This window comes from Pogoniulus pusillus, chromosome 15 (assembly GCF_015220805.1).
Source record: "Pogoniulus pusillus isolate bPogPus1 chromosome 15, bPogPus1.pri, whole genome shotgun sequence".
Lineage (NCBI taxonomy): Eukaryota > Metazoa > Chordata > Aves > Piciformes > Lybiidae > Pogoniulus > Pogoniulus pusillus.
In genome coordinates this window covers 18913104-18932213 of record NC_087278.1, presented here as the reverse complement: position 1 = coordinate 18932213, position 19110 = coordinate 18913104, and the positions used below count along the sequence as shown (strand labels likewise).

The window sequence follows — 19110 nt, the reverse complement described above, 5'->3', positions numbered from 1 at the left end:
GTCCCTCAGCCTTTCCTCATCAGACAGTGCTCCAGATCATTCATTACCTTCATAGCCCTTCCTTGGACTCTTTCAAGTAGCTTAAACCTTTGCAACCATTTCCTTTTCATAGAGTCATAGAGAATAGAATCATAGAATCCAGCAGGTAGAAAGAGACCTCCAAGCTCAGCCAGTCCAACCTAGCACCCAGCCCTGTCCAATCAACATAGAATCATAGAATCCAGCAGGTAGGAAGAGACCTCCAGGCTCAGCCAGTCCGACCTAGCACCCAGCCCTGGCCAATCAACCAGGCCATGGCACTAAGTGCCTCATCCAGGCTTTTCTTTCATCCAGTCTTTTTTTCACAGGTTCAGTTTGATTTGCAGGCAGTAGGAGAAGAGGATGTTTGGATTGAGAGGCGATATTGGAAGCCAAGGAAACAACTTGCACATGATTCACTTTATCCCTTTGCTTAAAGCAACTGTTTGATGGAAGAGCCACTAAATATGGAGAACTGCACCCATGTTCAGTGCTTTGCAGGGAATAGAAGAGGCAACACAGTGCCTCTCATAAAGATCAACACTGATTTCTTTTCAGCTCTATTAAAATAAAAGTTCAGTGTTTCAGGATCAATTCAGACAGGAGAGTCAAACCCAAATGTACTTCTACCTGCAAATAAACCTGTGCTGCCTATGCAGCTTTTCTTGTAGTTGGGCATTGCATCTGCCAGGCTCCAGTCAACTTGCACCATAGCAAGGGGACACAGTCTCAAACTGTCCCAGGGCAGGTCTAGGCTGGATGTTAGGAGGAAGTTGTTGTCAGAGAGAGTGATTGGCATTGGAATGGGCTGCCCAGGGAGGTGGTGGAGTCTCTGAGCCTGGAGGTGTTGAAGCCAAGGATGGCTGGGGCACTTAGTGCCATGGTCTGGTTGATTGGCCAGGGCTGGGTGCTAGGTAGGAGTGGGTGAGCTTGGAGGTCTCTTCCAACCTGCTTGATTCTGTGGTTCTATGACTCCATGATTATGTGTGTGGCCACAGTCTTTTGTCTGGCTACTGTGACTCCTCTAAGAAGTCAATTTGCAAGGGTTAATTCTGACAAGTTGCTATGGAAAGATGTCCTCAGGGAGGGACTGGACAATTAGGACTTGCTCTTTTGGTGCAATATTTGCACCTTGATAACCTTTACTAAGCCTTTAATATGGCTTTAATAAAAATCAGTGTGTTTGGCTCTCTGGGAAGTTTCTCAGGTATATAAATATGAATTGAATTTTAAAGCATGACTTGAACTTAGGTTCTCAAATCCACAGTCAGGCACTTGGGGAAGTAGAAAGATTTTCAGAAGTGCTGAGAACTGAAATCTGAAACGAGCCTGTGCTGGTGAGTAACTTGCCAATTATGGAGCCCTGCTTACTTATCAGATGTTTAAACATGGATTTACACCATAATTTTCAGGCATTTATCTTCACCTAAGTTTCCAAATGAAGATTCTAAAGTCCTGGGTTTTCTCCCATTTCTTAATGATTGTTATTGCAAACTGAGCTCTGTAGTTCCCAACTACCTGCATCTGCTGCACCCCAAGGTGCTGAGGACTAAGTGGATTTTTTTCTCAAGTACCAACTACATCTAAGACTATTTGCAAGAAAATGCAATTTAGCTCTTTCTTAGGTAGCAGCCTTCCTGACAAAGACAGCATCCCTGGAGTGCTCAAGAAAAGCCTGGCTGGGGCACTTAGTGCCATGGTCTGGTTGACTGGCTGGGGCTGGGTGCTAGGTTGAACTGGCTGAGTTGAAGGTCTCTTCCAACCTGGTTGATTCTATGATTCTGTGATAATAAACCAATGCCTTTGGTCCTCAGCATGGAGCAACCAGCATTAAAAAGGATGCAAAGTTGTGTCTGGACCATCATTTTTTCTCTGAAAAAGTAGGCTAAATCAAGATGCTGCCTTGAATGCTTTGTGGCCTCCTCCTGCTGTGACAACACTGTATGGTTGGGAAGAGTTCTCAGCATGTAGAAATGTATCTTCTATGTGCTGTGACTCTGTGCTTTAGAGGAAATGTTAAACCAGTTTGTGTGTTTGTTTTTTCTTCTTATTATTTTCCCATTCTTTTTTTCCAGGTTGGTTGGACATATCCAATTGCTCTCCTCCCTCTGCCCCAAACGGCAGTGGCTTCTAATTTAAAGTTGACCTTTGCAGGTGTCTGTGGCTTTTAAGAGTGTTTTACCCTTTGTTGAAGTGGTTTTTAACTTTACTTTATATTTTAAAAAAAGATCAGTTGGGAGATTCTAATGCTCCCAATTCAGCTTTTTTTTCTACTAACAGTGCAAGTTAAAGTCAGCATGGCTGAGAATAAGGGATAGGGAGGGAGAAAATGAGCAAAGGGAAGTGCATACTGATGCACCAGGGTAGTGCATAGGAGCCATTATCACAGAGGTTCTCTCTTTCTTTCTGTTTTCTAAGCAAAGACTGAATATATTTACTGCTACCTCCTATCCAAAAACCTCTTGAAGATGTTGTAAGAGAGCACTGAATCAACATGACCTGTATTAAATTTAGAAACCCTTCTGTTGTCTGGAACTGTCTTCAGACATCTATTGGAATGGCTAAAAGTTTTACTGAAAAAAAAAATTCTTTCTCTATCAAGTTTTCTTCTGTCTCTGACAATCATAGAATCATAGCATCAACCAGGTTGGAAGATATCTCCAAGCTCATCCTGCCCAACCTATCATCCAGCCCTGTTCAATCAACATAGAATCATAGCATCAACCAGGTTGGAAGATTTCTCCAAGCTCATCCTGCCCAACCTATCATCCAGCCCTGTTCAATCAACATTGAATCAACCAGGTTGGAAGAGATCTCCAAGCTCATCTGACCCAACCCAGCACCCAGCCCTATGATTCTAAGATCTGTGAAATCTCATGGGGTCTCACACTGACTTGGATATTTTGACAACACCATGTTGAATTTTCACCAAGGCTTTAGTCCCAGTGCCTAACATCAACAAGAGTCTAATTCATGAAATATTATTTTATCTTTTTTTTTATCTTTTTTTTTTACCCCTCTTTGTTTTCTCCCCACCCTCTCCACCCTAGAATCATCATAGAATCAGGCAGGTTGGAAGAGACCTCCAAGCTCAGCCACTCTAACCTAGCACCCAGCCATAGCAAATCAACCAGACCATGGCACTAAGTGCCCCAGCCAGGCTTGGCTTCAACACCTCCAGGGACAGCGACTCCACCACCTCCCTGGGCAGCCCATTCTAATGCCAATCACTCTCTCTGACAACAACTTCCTCAGAACATCCAGCCTAGACCTCCCCTGGCACAACTTGAGACTGCCCCTTGTTCTGGTGCTGGTTGTCTGGGAGAAGAGCCCAACCCCACCTGGCTACAGCTTCCCTTCAGGTAGCTGCAGACAGCAATGAGCTCTTTTGAAAATGGAGGTAGATATTTTCTGTTGAATTGATTCCTAACAAAAACCCACAAGTCTAGCCCTGAAGTCAGTCTTGGCCTGGGGGGAAGCATCTTGGCAATTGGACACATTTAATTTTTCAGAAATCTAAGGAGAAGAGGAAAAGATCAAAATAAAGTGCCCATAAACCACATGAAACAGACACATTTCTGTGGCTGAAACAATGCTATACCAACACTGTCAAGAAGTCATAATAGTCTGAACACTGTAGCATTATTTATTTAATATTGAGAAGCTATTCTTGCAGTCTGGTTAAAAAAAAATAAATCCAGGCCCCACTCTTCCCTTAAAAATGCATGAAAATAATATTAAAAATTAACACTGAAACTATACAATGCAGCAGGAGGAGGCTTAGCAAATTGATCATGGAATAAGGAGACTTTCAAAGCAGGTCAGGAACTACTACATGACATCTTTCTGAGGACATGTCAGAGACAAGACAGGAAATATTCCCATTCTCTAGGGAAAAATCACACCCAGTTCTAGCATCTGCCATCAGAAAAAGGCAACAGAAAACAGTGGAAAGTGTCTGTGCTGCTGCCCTGGGAGGTGGTGGAGTCACCATTCCTGGAGGTGTTAAAGCAAAGCTTGGATGGTGCACTTAGTGCCATGGTCTGGTTGATTGGCAAGGGCTGGGTGCTAGGTTGGAGTAGCTGAGCTTGGAGGTCTCTTCCAACCTGCTTGATTCTATGTCTCAACCTGGGACACAGGCATAGACAGCAATGAGACACCCCCTATTTCTTTCTATCCCTTTTGTAGGGGGTGCTATCTTGTCATCCATCCTCTGCTCCCAGTGGCTTCCAACCAGAATTATCCACTAGGCTCTGCACTATGAATACAATTTCAGTGCAACACTTGGGGTTTGGGTTTTTTTTGGTTCTGGTTTTAATTCCTTCTGACTTAGAGCAAGTTGGAGAATGCAGTTTTGCTGCAGAATATCTTTGCTCAGGTACCTTATGGCAGATATTCTTCTTAAAATATGAATAATTATGGTTCAGAGAAAGTGCATTATTACTTTAAGTTGCTACTGTAAGGAAAAATGACAGTGGTGCTTAAATGAGGCTTGACAGTCTGCATAGCAGGCAGCAACCATCTGTGCTGTGGCAGCACTGTTTGTATTTTAATGTTTAAACATACAGCAAAGATAATTAAGAATAACTATAATTAAAAATGATTACAACAAATTACTTATCCCTCAATAGTGATGTGTGCCTGTAACTTACAAGTTACTTGATGAAGTAACTGTTTGCTGAGGCAGATAGGAAAGCTTTGGAGCTCTCATCCTGTTTCTGACAGTTCATAGATCTTTAAGGAGCTTTTTTCCCTCCCTTTCCCAACTGATGAAAGCATTTTCTGTACTGGGCTTCATGCACCTATTTGATGCACAGTAATTATCACTGAAATTTCATCCTTCCTACCAATATCTTCACTGCTTTTAGGTTTGGGGTTTCTTTTTTTCTTGGTTTTTTTTTTTCCTCCTGTTCCCAGAGACAAGATTAAAAGTAGAATATTTCTCAGGCTATGGAAACACAATGACAAGAGAGGAACTCAAACTCACCCATTTATTTATTTCCATTTTCAAAGGAAAATATTTGTATTTGCTCCTGACAAAAGCAAAGCTGAATTTTAAACAGACCAAAAAAAACCCCAAAACCCAAACAAACAAAACCCCTGAAAAACAAACAAAAAACAAATCAAAACCAGACAAAACCCAAATCAAAACCAGACAAAAACCAAATCAAAACCAAACAAACCCAAATCAAAACCAAACAAAATCCAAAACTAACCAAAGACAAATCAAAACCAACCAAACCCCAAATAAAAAGCACACAAAAAACAAATTAAACCAAACAAAACCCAAATAAAAAAACAAACAAATAAAAAACCCAACCAAAACAAAAAACTTAATCAACCAACAAACAAAACCCAAATCAAAAACAAGCAAGCAAATCCCCAATCAAAAACAAACAAAACCCAAACCAAACCCAAACAGAACCCAAATAAAAACCAAACAAAACCCCACATCAAAACAAAACCCAAATAAAAATCAAACAGAGCCCAAACAAAAATCAAACTAAAACCCAAATCAAAACCAAACAGAGCCCAAACAATAATCAAACTAAAACCCAAATCAAAACCAAACAGAGCACAAATAAAAATCAAACTAAAACCCAAATCAAAACCAAACAAAATCCAAATCAAAACCAAACAAACCCCTGCTTGCCTGGAAGAAGAAACCAATCCCACCTGGCTACAGCCTCCAGACTGGCTGGGGCACTTAGTGCCATGGTCTGGTTGATTGGCTGGGGCTGGGTGCTAAGTTGGGCTGGCTGAGCTTGGAGCTCTCTTCCAACCTGCTTGATTCTATGATTCTGTGATTCTGTGACTTGCTTATGCCTCCTGAGCATTTTCAAGGTCATGATACAGTTTAATTTACTTCATTGATAGAACAGACACAAAATAAAAAATGATTCTGCTTGCTTCTGCCTTCTGATATTAAAGAGATTACATTATATTGAAGAGATTATGATGTTAAAAAGATTATATCTATTATTATATTAAAAATTTATACATATTATTGTATTTAAAAGATTATATCTATTATATTTAATAGTTATATATATTATTGTATTTAAAATATTATATATGTTATTCTATTAAAAGTTTATATATATTATTGTATTTAAAATATTATATATGTTATTCTATTAAAAGTTTATATATATTATTGTGTTTAAAATATTATATATGTTATTATATTAAAAGTTCATATATATTACTGTGTTTAAGATTATATATAATATTATATTAAAAGTTCATATATATTATTGCATTTAAAAGATTATTATTACCTGAGGGGTGGTTGTGGCCAGGAGAAGGTTGCTCTCTTCTCTCAGGTGGCCAGCACCAGAACAGGAAGACACAGCCTCAGGCTGTGCCAGGGGAAATTTAGGCTTGAGGTGAGGAGAAAGTTCTTCACTGAGAGAGTCATTGGACACTGGAATGGGCTGCCTGGGGAGGTGGTGGAGTCGCTGTCCCTGGGGCTGTTCAAGGCAAGATTGGACGTGGCACTTGGTGCCATGGTCTAGCCTTGAGCTCTGTGGTAAAGGGTTGGACTTGATGATCTGTGAGGTCTCTTCCAGCCCTGATGATACTGTGATACTGTGATATATTATTATATTTAAAAGTTATATATATTATTGTATTTAAAATATTATATATGTTATGATATTAAAAGTTTATATATATGATTGTGTTTAAAAGATTTTATATAATATTATATTAAAAGGTCATATATATTATTTCATTTAAAAGATTATATATGTTATTATATTAAAAGTTCATATATATTATTGTATTTAAAAGATTATATATGTTATTATATTAAAAGTTCATATATATTATTGTATTTAAAAGATTATATGTTATTATATTAAAAGTTTATATATATGATTGTATTTAAAAGATTATATATGTTATTATATTAAAAGTTTATATATATGATTGTGTTTAAAAGATTATATATATTATATTAAAAGTTCATATATATTATTTCATTTAAAAGATTATATGTTATTATATTAAAAGTTCATATATATTATTGTATTTAAGAAAAATATATATGTCATTCTATTAAAATGTTATATATAATTGTATTTAAAAGATTATATATAATATTATCTTAGAAGTTTATATCTATTTTTGTATTTAAAAGATTATATATAATATTCTATTAAAAGGTTGTTATATTAAAGAGATTTGCATCCTTGATAGATCTCTTAAGAGAACTACTCTGGACTTCTGCCTTCACTTTCTTCCAACAAACTGAAATCCTCCTTTTTGCAGAAGCTACCCCTTGAAGCTTAGAGCAGAACTTAGCAGTCTCTTACTTGCCATTAGCAAGGTGCCTTGGTGGAAGGAGACTGTTGGATTAATTAGAAGCCCTGTGTTTGCAAGCTGAGGTTGCCACGGCGCTGGTCCTCATGCCCTTAATGCCACGGAGGTGCTCTACAATCTCAAGGAGAGCAGAATGGTGCTGAACTCCACAGCTCTGCTCTCACAGACCACATCCTGGTCTCTTAGATTAGCAGAATGAGGAGAATACATAAACAGGATATAAATAAAACATTGCAATAAGCTGAAGAGGAATCCAAATAATTTTCCAAACTCATGTTTTATTTACCACTTCAGCGAGGTCCTGGCAATGTAGCATTTGATGGATTTTGTGGTTTATGAAGTTTGCACTGATAAAATTATCTGCCTGTCATACAGGGGAACCACATGGTCTGCTTGCCTGGAAAGCATTTGCCTTCATCAGGTTGATCACAGCTGTTTGAAACCCACTTGATATTTAAACAGTGTGGGCCAAACCCAGCCACGGTGCAAGTCTGCTTGTGCCAATGGAATGCCACCATAGAATCATAGGAGCATAGAATCAAGCAGGTTGGAAGAGACCTCCAAGCTCAGCCACTCCAACCAAGCACCCAGCCCTGGCCAATCAACCAGACCATGGCACTAAGTGCCCCAGACAGGCTTTTCTTGAACACCTCCAGGGATGGCAACTCCACCATCTCCCTGGGCAGCCCATTCCAATGCCAATCACTCTCTCTGACAACAACTTCATCCTAACATCCAGCCTAGACCTGCCCTGGCACAACTTCACACTGTGTCCGCTTGTTGTATTGCTGGTTGCAAAAAAAGGGACCAATATTCTCCAAAATAGACTGTAGAAGATTTTTTTTAATAGTAACAGCAATAACAACAACAATTAATAGCAATAATAATAATAATAATAATAATAATAATAATAATAATAATAATAGCAGCTATAATATTTTTAATGAGTGAGTAAAATTGCCTAGATCAAATAAGAATTAGTAAAATTATAGTTTCATCCTCATGGATTGCAGAGATACTAAAAACATAGTTTAATCCTCACAGATTGCAGAGATATTTTAAAAAAAAGGGACCAATATTCTCAAAATAGATTGTAGAGATTAAATATTATTAATATATATTTTTTCTGAGTGATTAAAGTTGTTCAGATCAAATAAGAGTTAGGAAACATTTTGTTTCATCCTTGTAGATTACAGAGATCAATAAAATACCCTCATAGATTACAGAGAGATTAAAAAAAAGGACCAATACTCTCAAAAATAGATTTTAAATGTTAAATATTATTAATATATATACATTTATGTGTGATTAAAGTTGTTTAGATCAAATAAGAGTTAGGAAACGTTTAGTTTCATCCTTGTAGATTACAGAGATACTAAAAACATATTTTAATCTTCATAGATTACAGAGAGATTAAATAAAAGGACCAATATTCTCAAAAATAGATTGTAGGAGATTTTGTAATAGGAATAGCAATAACAACAATCATAATAGCAATAATAGTAATAGCAGCTATTATATTTTTAATGAGTGAGTAAGACTGCCTAGGTCAAAGAAGAATTTGTAAAACTATAGTTTCATCCTCATAGATTGCAGGGATATTAAAAATAGAGTTTAATCCTCACAGATTACAGAGAGATTAAAAAAAAAGGGGCAATATTCTCAAAAATAGATTGTAGGAGATTTTTAATAATAATAATAATAATAATAATAGAAATAGAAATAACAACAATAATAATAGAAATAACAACAATAATAATAGCAATGCTACAAATAAGAATAGTTATTATTATTATTATTATTATTATTATATTTTGAATGAGTGATACTGCCTAGATAAAAGAAAAATCAGTAAAAATATAGTTTCATCCTCACAGATTGCAGAGATGTTTAAAAAAAGGACCAATAGTCTCAAAAACAGATTGTAGAATATTTTTAACAATAATAGTAACAATAGCAATAACGATAATGACAATAATAATAGCAGCAGCAACGACAATAATAATAACAACTATTACTATTATTACTATTATAATATTTTTAATGAGTGAGTAAAATTGCCTAGGTCAAAGAAGAATTAGTAAAAATATAGTTTGATCCTCATAGAACACAGAGATATTTAAAAGTATAGTTTAGTCCTAAGAGATTGCAGATAGATCTATATGAAGGCCAAAAAAAGATTGTAGACTATTAAAAATATTATTATTGTTGTTATTATTATTATTGTTGTTGTTGTTGTTGCTGTATTTTTAATGAGTGAAGTTGCCTAAGTCAAATAAGAATTAGTAAAAATACAGTTTCATCCTCATCAATTACAGAGATATTAAAAATAGAGCTTAGTCCTCATGGATTTGAACACGTGGTGAGTTATGTGCACTCAGTTCTCTAACAATAATGATAGCACTAACTGCAGCAAAGGTTCCTTAAAAAAGCATGCACATCTCTCTGAAAATATAACTGATTGGGAAAAAAGAACAGAAAGAGTGAAGGGAAGTGAGGAAAATAGGAGATAGGTACAAAAAAAAAAAAAGAGAATCCAAGTGAAATTGATTAGCAAAGGTGGAAGGACTGCAATATTAAATTGAATAACATTTTTCCCTGCAAGGGCCCCAAAGCCAGAAAGGAATGTTTAGAAAATCTAAGAAAGACTTTTATTTGATTCATGAGCTGGTTCTGAAGGACTGTCCCTAGCCAAAAGCTCCTCTGACCTTAGCCACATTACCACTGAAAGTAAAATACTTTTTTGTCTTTTTGAAAAGTAAATTAATTGAAAGAAGAGTTAAAATGTTGGAACAACTCTAAGGATGACCTTTGGGCAAGATAACAGGCAGCCAGGCAGGCTTCTCAACAGTCCTGGCTCGCCGGAGAGGTCCTCGGAGACTGGAAGCTGCCAATGTGATGCCCACCCACAAGAAAGGCTGGAGGGAGGAACTGGGAAATCCCAGCCCTGTCAGCCTGACCTCAGTGCCAGGCAGGGGCATAGAACAGGTCATCTTGAGTGCCATCACACAGCACCTACAGGATGGCCAAGGGATCAGGCCCAGCCGGCATGGGTTTAGGAAGGGCAGGTCCTGCCTGACCAACCTGAGCTCCTTTTATGATCAGGTTCCTGCCCAGTGAATGTGGGGCAGGCTGTGGATGGAGTCTACCTGGACTGCAGCAAAGCCTTTGGCACAGTCTGCCACAACAAGCTCCTGAATAAGTTGGCAGCTCATGGCTTGGACAGATTCATAGAATCATAGAATCAACCAGGTTGGAAGAGACCTCCAAGATCATCCAGTCCACTGCTCACCTTCATCAGCTTGAAATCCAAGCCCAGCTTGGTTAGCTTTCCCCCTGCCCAGTTCTCCAGCCTGTCCAGGTCTCACTGAACCACAGCACAGCCTTCTGGTGTGCCAGCCGCTCCTCCTAGTTTTGATTCACCTGCAAACTTACTTCCCTTCAGCCAGATCACTGACAAAGCTGTTGAATAAGGCTGGACCCAACACTGATCCCCTGCTTTACAGCCCATTGTTGTTGTTACCTGAGCGCTTCGCTTGTGATCCTGGCCAAGTTAATTTAATTTATGGAAGATGTCTTTGTTGAGAAGTGAGAACACAGAGTTTAAAAATGACTAGCTTGGCTTCACACAGTGCTGGCAGACTTAAATTACTTACCTTTTAGATCTGCATTTAGGAGAGAGAGGAGAAAATCAGAGGATGGCACTTGGCATACTGCTTCACACGTTCTAATAATATTCTGTAGACTCTCAGATTTGCACAAGGCATCTGCTGACTTCCACTACAAAAAAATAAGAAAATGTAATGAAACAAGGTAAAGAGCAGAAATTCTGAAGATAAACCTTATTTAAAGTGGCTCTTCTTGAATATCTACATTGGGCTTTTAAAAGGTGAATGGCCAAGTCCAGGCACACAATTAAAAACTATGTTGGGTCAAGCCTAAATTACAAATGCTCAATTTGCCTTTTACATTATGAAGAGGTGAAATCACAGCAGCACAGAGTTAACCAGGTTGGAAAAGACCATCAATTCCAACCTAGCAATGAACACCTTCTAATTAACTACACCAGAGAACCAGAGAATCAACCAGGTTGGAAGAGACATCCAAGCTCATCCAGTCCAAAAGACCATAAACTCCAACCTATCAACTAATACCTTCTAATTAACTACACCATAGAATCACAGAATCAACCAGGTTGGAAGAGACCTCATCCAGCCCAAACTATCATCCAGCCCTAGACAATCAACCAGACCATGGCACTAAGTCCTCATCCAGCCTCCTTTAAAACACTTCCAGGGATGGTGACTCCACCACCTCCCTGGGCAGCCCATTCCAATGCCAATCACTCTCTCTGACAACAACTTCCTCCTAACATCCAGCCTAAACCTGCCCTGGCACAGTTTGAGGCTGTGTCCTCTTGTTCTATCCTTGGTTGCCTGGGAGATAAATAAATTGTTTCACTTCAAATTGAAGTGGTTTGGAACAAAATTATGATTGAAACAAATGGGTTTGGTTAACTTCTTCGTTTTCATTGGTTTTATCAAAGCTTTGAAATACAAAGGCAGTGAATTTTTAAGTAGACCCAGTTCTGGCTGAAAACAGGAGTGCTTCATTCAATTCTCAGGCATCAGAACAAAAACACTCCAAAAATGCTTTTCATATTTCCATATTATTTCATGTTTCACTCTCTTCTTGATCCAAACAAGCACGTTTTGGGTTTGTTCCATTTGCAAATACCTTTTTCAGCTGTAAAATTTACAGGGGAAAATGGCCAGTAAAGGTCAGGTATGTATTCACTAACCTGGTACAACACATGCTGAGAGCTATGCTGTCTCTCTCTCTCTTCTTTCTCTCTCTCCTTCTCTCTGTCTCTCTCTCCTTCTCTCTGTCTCTCTCTCTCTATATATATTTATTTATCTATGCATAATTATTCATTTATTTATTAGGTATTTATTTAATGATTGTAAGGGCTTACTGATTATCCAGAAGGCTTGTGAGAGCTTGGAAGCAAGTGGTATGTTTTTAAAGGAAATCCCCTGCCTAACATCCATGCAAAAAGTAGAAGATGCAGAGGCTTTGTTACTGCTCACTCCAGGGAACAGCTATAGAAGCGTAGAATGGTTTGGGTTGGAAGGAACCTCCAAAGGTCCAAGTGCATTGCAGTGAGCAAGGACACCCTCCATGATATCAGGATGCTTATAATCTTCTCATGCCTGGCGTTGAATGCATCCAGCCTTGCTGTCATTCTCTGGACACCTTCCAGCACCTCAACATCTCTCTTGAATTGAGGAGCCCAGAACTGGACACAGCACTCCAGGTGTGGCCTGAGCAGTGCTAAGCCCAGGGGCAGAAGAATCTCCCTTGTCCTGCTGCCCACACTGTTTCACCACCTCCCAGCCTGGGTCCATATTTAGGATTGCTCACCACACAAAACAGTTGCTCCAGGATGCAGGGCTCATTTGAAGTTCCCAACAAATTGCTGTTGAGTATAGATGTTGTACAGCCATGGCATTGCCTCATGCTTCCTCTTAGGAATTGATTGGAAATTGTTTTGTTCTTGAAAGATGGCAGGGCAAACTTCCTCCTTTGGCTCTGAACTCTGCCATTTGGAGCGGTGCCGAATCCTCATTGCTCAACCAACATCAGTGCCACCAGGAACTACCTCCGAGGAAGGCAAATTTAGCAGGCAGCCTCTAGTTGCCCTCTCTGCCAAGGGAGCAGGTAGATAGCTGATCCAAGCGTTTGCAGAGCAGCTTTGCAGCAGTTTATGCTGCCTTGAACATGGGACATTTGACAAGTCTTTATGGCAGCAGCTCCCAGAAGTCGCTTACCCCAGGGCTGAATGGTGCTGCATGCCTGGTGTGAAGGAGACTGCTTTCCTCAGCTGCAGAACTGCCACTGTCACTTGCCCCATCACTTCTTCTTCCCCTTCCTTTTGGTGTTGGCATGCTGTGGCGTGATTGGTTTGCACTGCCTGCCAGGCTGTACTTTTATTTGACCTGATCTTTGCTTTTGTGTCTCCTACACACACAGTCTGCTCCCTTTTTAGCCTCGCTTTGATTTCGGTGTTAGTGCATCTTCCATCTCACCTCAGGCCCTAAGGCTGCTGACTGTCGCACGAGATGGGAGTGCTGCTGCAGTGCAGAACGCAGTGAGAGAGCTCAGAGCTGGGGGGAACCGCTGAGTTCTGCCTGCTCTTCAGTGGCTGCAGACCTTGGCTGTTGACAACAACTGCCTTGTACACAGGAGCACAAGGGGGCAGCATTACATTGAAATATGCTGGTGCGCTCTGTCTGTCTGTCTGTGTGTCTGCGTGTGTGTCTGTGTCTGCATGTGCCTGTACCTGTGTGTGTCTGTCTGTATGTGTGTGTCTGTGTGTGTGCCTGTACGTGTGTGTCTGCGTGTCCATGTCTGTATGTCTGCCTGTCTGTGTCTGTATGCATATGTCCGTCTGTGTGTTTGTGTGTGTCTGTATCTTTACGTGTGCGTGTCTGTCTGTGTCTGTGTCTGTCTGTCTGTATCTGTGTGTGTCTGTATCTTTATGTGTGTCTCTGTTGTGTGTCTGTATGTGTGTGTCTGTACACGTGTGTCTGTGTCCATGTCTGTATATGTGTGTCTGTGTGTTTATGTGTGTCTGTATATGTGTGTCTGTGTGTCTGTACATGTGTCTGTGTGTATCTCTGTGTGTCTCTGTACGTGCGTGTCTGTGTGTGTCTGTACATGTGTATCTCTGTGTGTCTCTAGATGTGTGTCTGTGTGTCTGTGTAACTGTCTCTGTGTCTGTGTGTGTCTGTGTGTGTCTGTACATGTGTCTTGTGTGTCTGTGTGTCTGTACATGTGTCTGTCTGTGTGTGTCTGTGTCTGTACATGTGTCTGTGTGTATCTCTGTGTGTCTCTGTACGTGCGTGTCTGTGTGTGTCTGTACATGTGTATCTCTGTGTCTCTATATGTGTGTCTGTGTGTCTGTGTATCTGTCTCTGTGTCTGTGTGTGTCTGTACATGTGTCTGTGTGTGTCTGTGTGTCTGTATGTGTGTCTGTGTGTATCTGTACATGTGTCTGTGTGTCTGTACATGTGTCTGTCTCTATATGTGTGTCTGTGTGTCTCTATACTCACCTTACATGTAAGGCAAACTCTGGGATAAGGTAGAGGGGTGGAAAGAAGGTGGAAGAGTGGGTGGGAGCTCCTCCTTGGGACCCTGATTTCTGGCAGGACTGTTGTGTTTCTGCATTACCTTTACCTTAGTGCCATGGTCTGGTTGACTGGCCAGGGCTGGGTGCTAGGTTGGACTGGCTGAGCTTGGAGCTCTCTTCCAACCTGCTTGACTCTGTGGTTCCATAATGACTGAGATACTGTGCAGGATGGAAATGTATTGCCTGTATTTTGTTTTTCTCAGCTCTGCCCAGCTTTAGAAAAGAGCAGCTACACACTTGGTGACAAATCCTGATGCCTCTTGAAAGAATAACATCCATGACTGGGGAAGGGCATCAGGATTTGGTCATGAAGACCTAACTCCAGCTATGATTTTGTTGCTTTTCATTATTTTTCCTTCCCCTCCCCTCTGGAGATGCAAATCATTTGCATATGATTTGGCAGCACGCGTTGGAAGTGCTCCAGAAAGCATTGTGTGAAGCCACTCGTGCGAATGACTCCTTCCACCTGTGTTGATACATCCACACTTCATTCTTGCAAGTCTTTCACATAATTGACTTCTGAAAAGGAGAGCTAAAAAGGCACTTCTGAGGCCTAGCTATTGAAAGGCTGAGCTCCTTCAACACAAGCAAAGAGGCTGACTGGATCCACTGCTTCCTGGGGCTGCCTCTGAAGGTAAACCAAAGTCAGTGCACGGCACAGGTATTTGCACCTCTCTTAACTAACATTTTGCTGGGATGCAATGTTGTGATGGTTTGGGTGTTCCCTGCCCCCTCACACTTTGGAAATCACCCAGACTAGACCCAGCAGCTCTGGAAATTTGAATGAAGCTTATATTTACAGCTTAGCAGAACGTACAAGCAAATATTTACAGCATATACAGTTATAGACAGAAATATACAAGGTAAAAGGTAATACAGAAACACAACAGCCCTCCCAGAAACCTGAGTCCCCCAGGAGGGGCTACCAACTGCCCTTTCACCTTCTCCCACCCCTCTCAACCTTGCTCCAGTCCCAAGGAAGAATTGGAGGTTCAGCCAGGGGGTTAGGAAGCAAAGTGGATTAACCAGAGAGATGGGAGAGAGGCTAGGGAGAGAAAAAAATGCAGCCCTGAGCTCCCCAGTAGAAGAACTGCCTTATCTATGTTTGGATGCTTGTTCTTATACCTCTCAGCAAACCTATGAGTGAAGTAGACATCAGCACTGTTTTTTTTGGTCTTTCCCAGCCTGTGATCTAATCCTCATCAAAGCATTCCAGCTAGCTTCAAACTAGCACAAATGTAGGAAGGTGATGCTTGGCTGTCAGCCAAGCAAGTAAATAGCAATGCCCTTACTGCTGGACAGTTGTCAGCCCTGTGCCTAAGGAACTGACTGCTGCTACCTTTCCGTGCCAGACAGGCCGAGCAGTTTCTGAGTGAACTACCTAAAATCAAAAGACTCCTTAAATACATTTATTTGTTTCTCTTTCAGTACTCACAACCTAAAACTATGAGAAAAGACCTTGGTTTAGGGAGGAAAAATTATAACCAACTTCAAGATTAAAAAAATAAATGTTTGGGAGATAATGATGAGATCTTTTGTGGACTTTTCTTCATTGGGTTGAAAATATATATTTGAGTTGAAGTGAAAACTGCAGAATCTTTTTGGTTGGGAAAAAAAACTCTAAAGCAGGGAGATGCTCAAGAGGTCCAGCACAGAGCCACAAAAGTGATTAAGGAAGCTGAATGTTCTTCCTCATGAGGAGAGCCTGAGGGAGCTGGGGATGTGCTGCTTGGAGAGGAGGAGACTAAGGAGTGACCTCATTCATGCTTATAGATGTGTGCAGGATGAGTGGCAGGAGGCTGGAGCCAGGCTCTGCTGGGTGATGCCCAGTGCCAGCACAGGACAGTGCCAGGCAGTGGGTGGAAGCTGAGGCATAGGAGTTTCCATGTATGCATGAGGAGGAATTTTCTCCCTGTGAGGGTGACAGAGCCCTGGCACAGGCTGCCCAGTGGGGCTGTGGAGTCTCCCTCTCTGGAGATACTCAAGACCCACCTGGATGTGTTCCTGTGTGATCTGCTCTAGGTGATCCTGCTCTGGCAGGGGGGTGGACTGCATGATCTTTTGAAGTCCCTTCCAGCCCCTGGCAGGGTTAGGTTGAACGTTAGGAGAAAATTCTTTCCTGAAAGAGTGGTTGGGCACTGGAAGAGGCTGCCTAGGGAGCTGCTGGAGCCTGCATCCCTGGTGCTACACAAACACTGTGCAGACATGGCACTTCAGGGCATAGTTTAGTGGGCTTGATGGTGTTGGGTTGATGATTGGATTTGATGATCTTAGAGGTCTTTTCCAACCTAAATAATTCTATGATTCTACTTTCAGTCAGTGGTTGTCATGTTTGCCAATCTCCAGTCAGCTGTGAGATCATGAACAGGTGAGATCAGTGAACAGATCAGGTTACTCAATTTGAATTCTGCTTCTATGCTGCTATTAGAAGTAACCCAGAGATGAACTTTGGGCTAGGCATTGGTTTCAATGCTATAAAAAATGTGTCCCTTCCTTATGACAACATTTCACCTTCACATTTCACTCTTTCATCTGCACTCTGGCCTGCTGTCATTATACCATAGTCCAACTACTTTGGGAATCAAAGTATATTATTATAGCTGGTTTTTCTCCAACCAAAAAGCTGCTAAGGAGGATGTCTTGGAGAATTTATTTTCCTCCTCTTCTCTCTACAAATAAAACATAACAATTGATGGCATCTGGCCCTGATTCTTACATGGATCAATAGGTGTTAGGGTTACTTGATTTTTTTCAGTCATATCAGATCATCAAGCAGACATGCATATAAATCATCTCTTTGGGGGGAAAATGGCATCTTACCAATTGTATCTGCTTCTGTAAGATATGGTGTATATATATATATATATATGCATTCTGCTATCTTCTGTCTGGAGAATTTAGCAGCAGTTTTGTTTCTGTCTCTTTGTTGCCCTTCTCCCTCCCAAAAAGGTTTATTCCAATATGAAGCACTTTACCAATCCAGTGACAGGAGTCAGCACACACTTTTTGTCCTACTACTTTTGAAGCAGACTCATATTTCTATAGGAGTTCCTATTGAAATCCATCTCAAGTTACTTATCTCAGTAAGTTCCAGTCCTCACATGACTTCTCTCAGGTATTCAGACACTTTAGAGAGCACCTTCCCATAAGCATAACCTCACAGCTGTCATTTTAATGGACATCCTTCGTCAGCATCCAAAACTCATCTCTAGCGTCTTTCAAATCTGGTGACTCCATATGACAGTGGCAGCTCATTCCACAAAGTATGAAGAGCTGTTAAACAACACTGTTCCCTCTTCTGCAGAGACTATTATCTTGTGGTTTAATTCTCATTTAATTCCTAAGGAATTTATTTTGCCATTCACTGTGACTGTTTTTCCACAGCAGTGTCCTTTGTTAGATCCAGGTAAAGTGCTATTCCTTCTGCATCAAAGATTAGAATAGAAGAGAATGGAAAGGAATGGAATGGAAGAGAATAGGAAAGGAATAGAATCAGCCAGGTTGGAAGAGCCCTCCAAGCTCAGCCAGTCCAGCCCATCTCCCAGCCCTGTCCAGTCAACCAGACCATGGTACTAAGTGCCTCATCCAGGCTCTTTTTGACAGCTCCAGCTCTCAGTATGTACAGTGGGAACAACTAAAGTGAAGGAAAGATCTCTTCCTTCTCCACAATCTCTGTGGCCTATGCACGGGGCCTCTTTTTCTAAGTGTAAAAGGAGAAGTCTGCACTTAGCTCTACAGGGAGTATTCACAGTTCCTCTGCATTCCCCTTTCTTTGGCCAGAGACACTACTGGGCTTATTCCATCGATGGAAAATACGTTCCAGGAAGTTGATGCTGCTCAAGTGTGCCAGTTCCCTGCACTAGAGTCTCAAAAGGAAGGGATTACCAGATTCAGAGACACCTCTTAACCTCCCCTCACACCCACACAGCATGTCTCTATTGACAGTGACAGATAGTGCATCTTAATAGGGAACCTACTTCAGCTTCCAGCAGAGAAGGAAGCACTCTACTCATTAATCTCCCTCACTGTATAGTAGGAACCCTTACTTACAGCCTCACCAACATTAGCAAGTGTTGTGTGTTGACATATGCACACAGGTTAGGCATGTCAGACAATATGAGCTTCCAGGGAAGCTGATGTTTTAATGAAGGGTTTGCCTCCTCCTCATCAGAGGGAAGTACTGTCTGCTCTACCGCTCACCATCTGTAAAGTAACATCCCAACGGAATTCCTCATCAATCCAAACCCACAGCTCTGCAACAAGCTCTGAGGGTGTGTTGGTGAAAGTCTTCAATCAGCTAGACCTCAGTGTTTAAAGCCACATCTACTCACAGGGGAAAAAAAGGTCTGGTTTCTTCAGTGGCTGGCAAGAGATGAAAACGTGGCAAAAGAACACGAGACGTCTATCTAACGTGTCCTACAGCTCTGCAGTCTTTGGGTGCATGATCTGTCCTTGGGTCCTTCCACTTAGCTTTGATGGGAAGTGCTGTTTTTGCAGCACCCATAAACAAAGACAGAGTGAGGGCAAAAAAAGCACTTAAGATAATTTCAGAAGCTTGTCCAAGGAAAATGTGA

At 40.8% G+C, this 19110-nt stretch overlaps 1 long non-coding RNA gene across 1 annotated transcript in view; it reads right to left on the bottom strand.

The window, feature by feature from the left end:
* The window catches only part of LOC135181581 (uncharacterized), a 137109-nt gene that overhangs the window by 28356 nt on the left and 89643 nt on the right, over nucleotides 1-19110 (bottom strand). Inside the window, exon 2 of the long non-coding RNA XR_010304938.1 lies at nucleotides 11001-11124. This is a non-coding gene — a long non-coding RNA (uncharacterized LOC135181581). The remainder of the gene's footprint in view (nucleotides 1-11000; nucleotides 11125-19110) is intronic.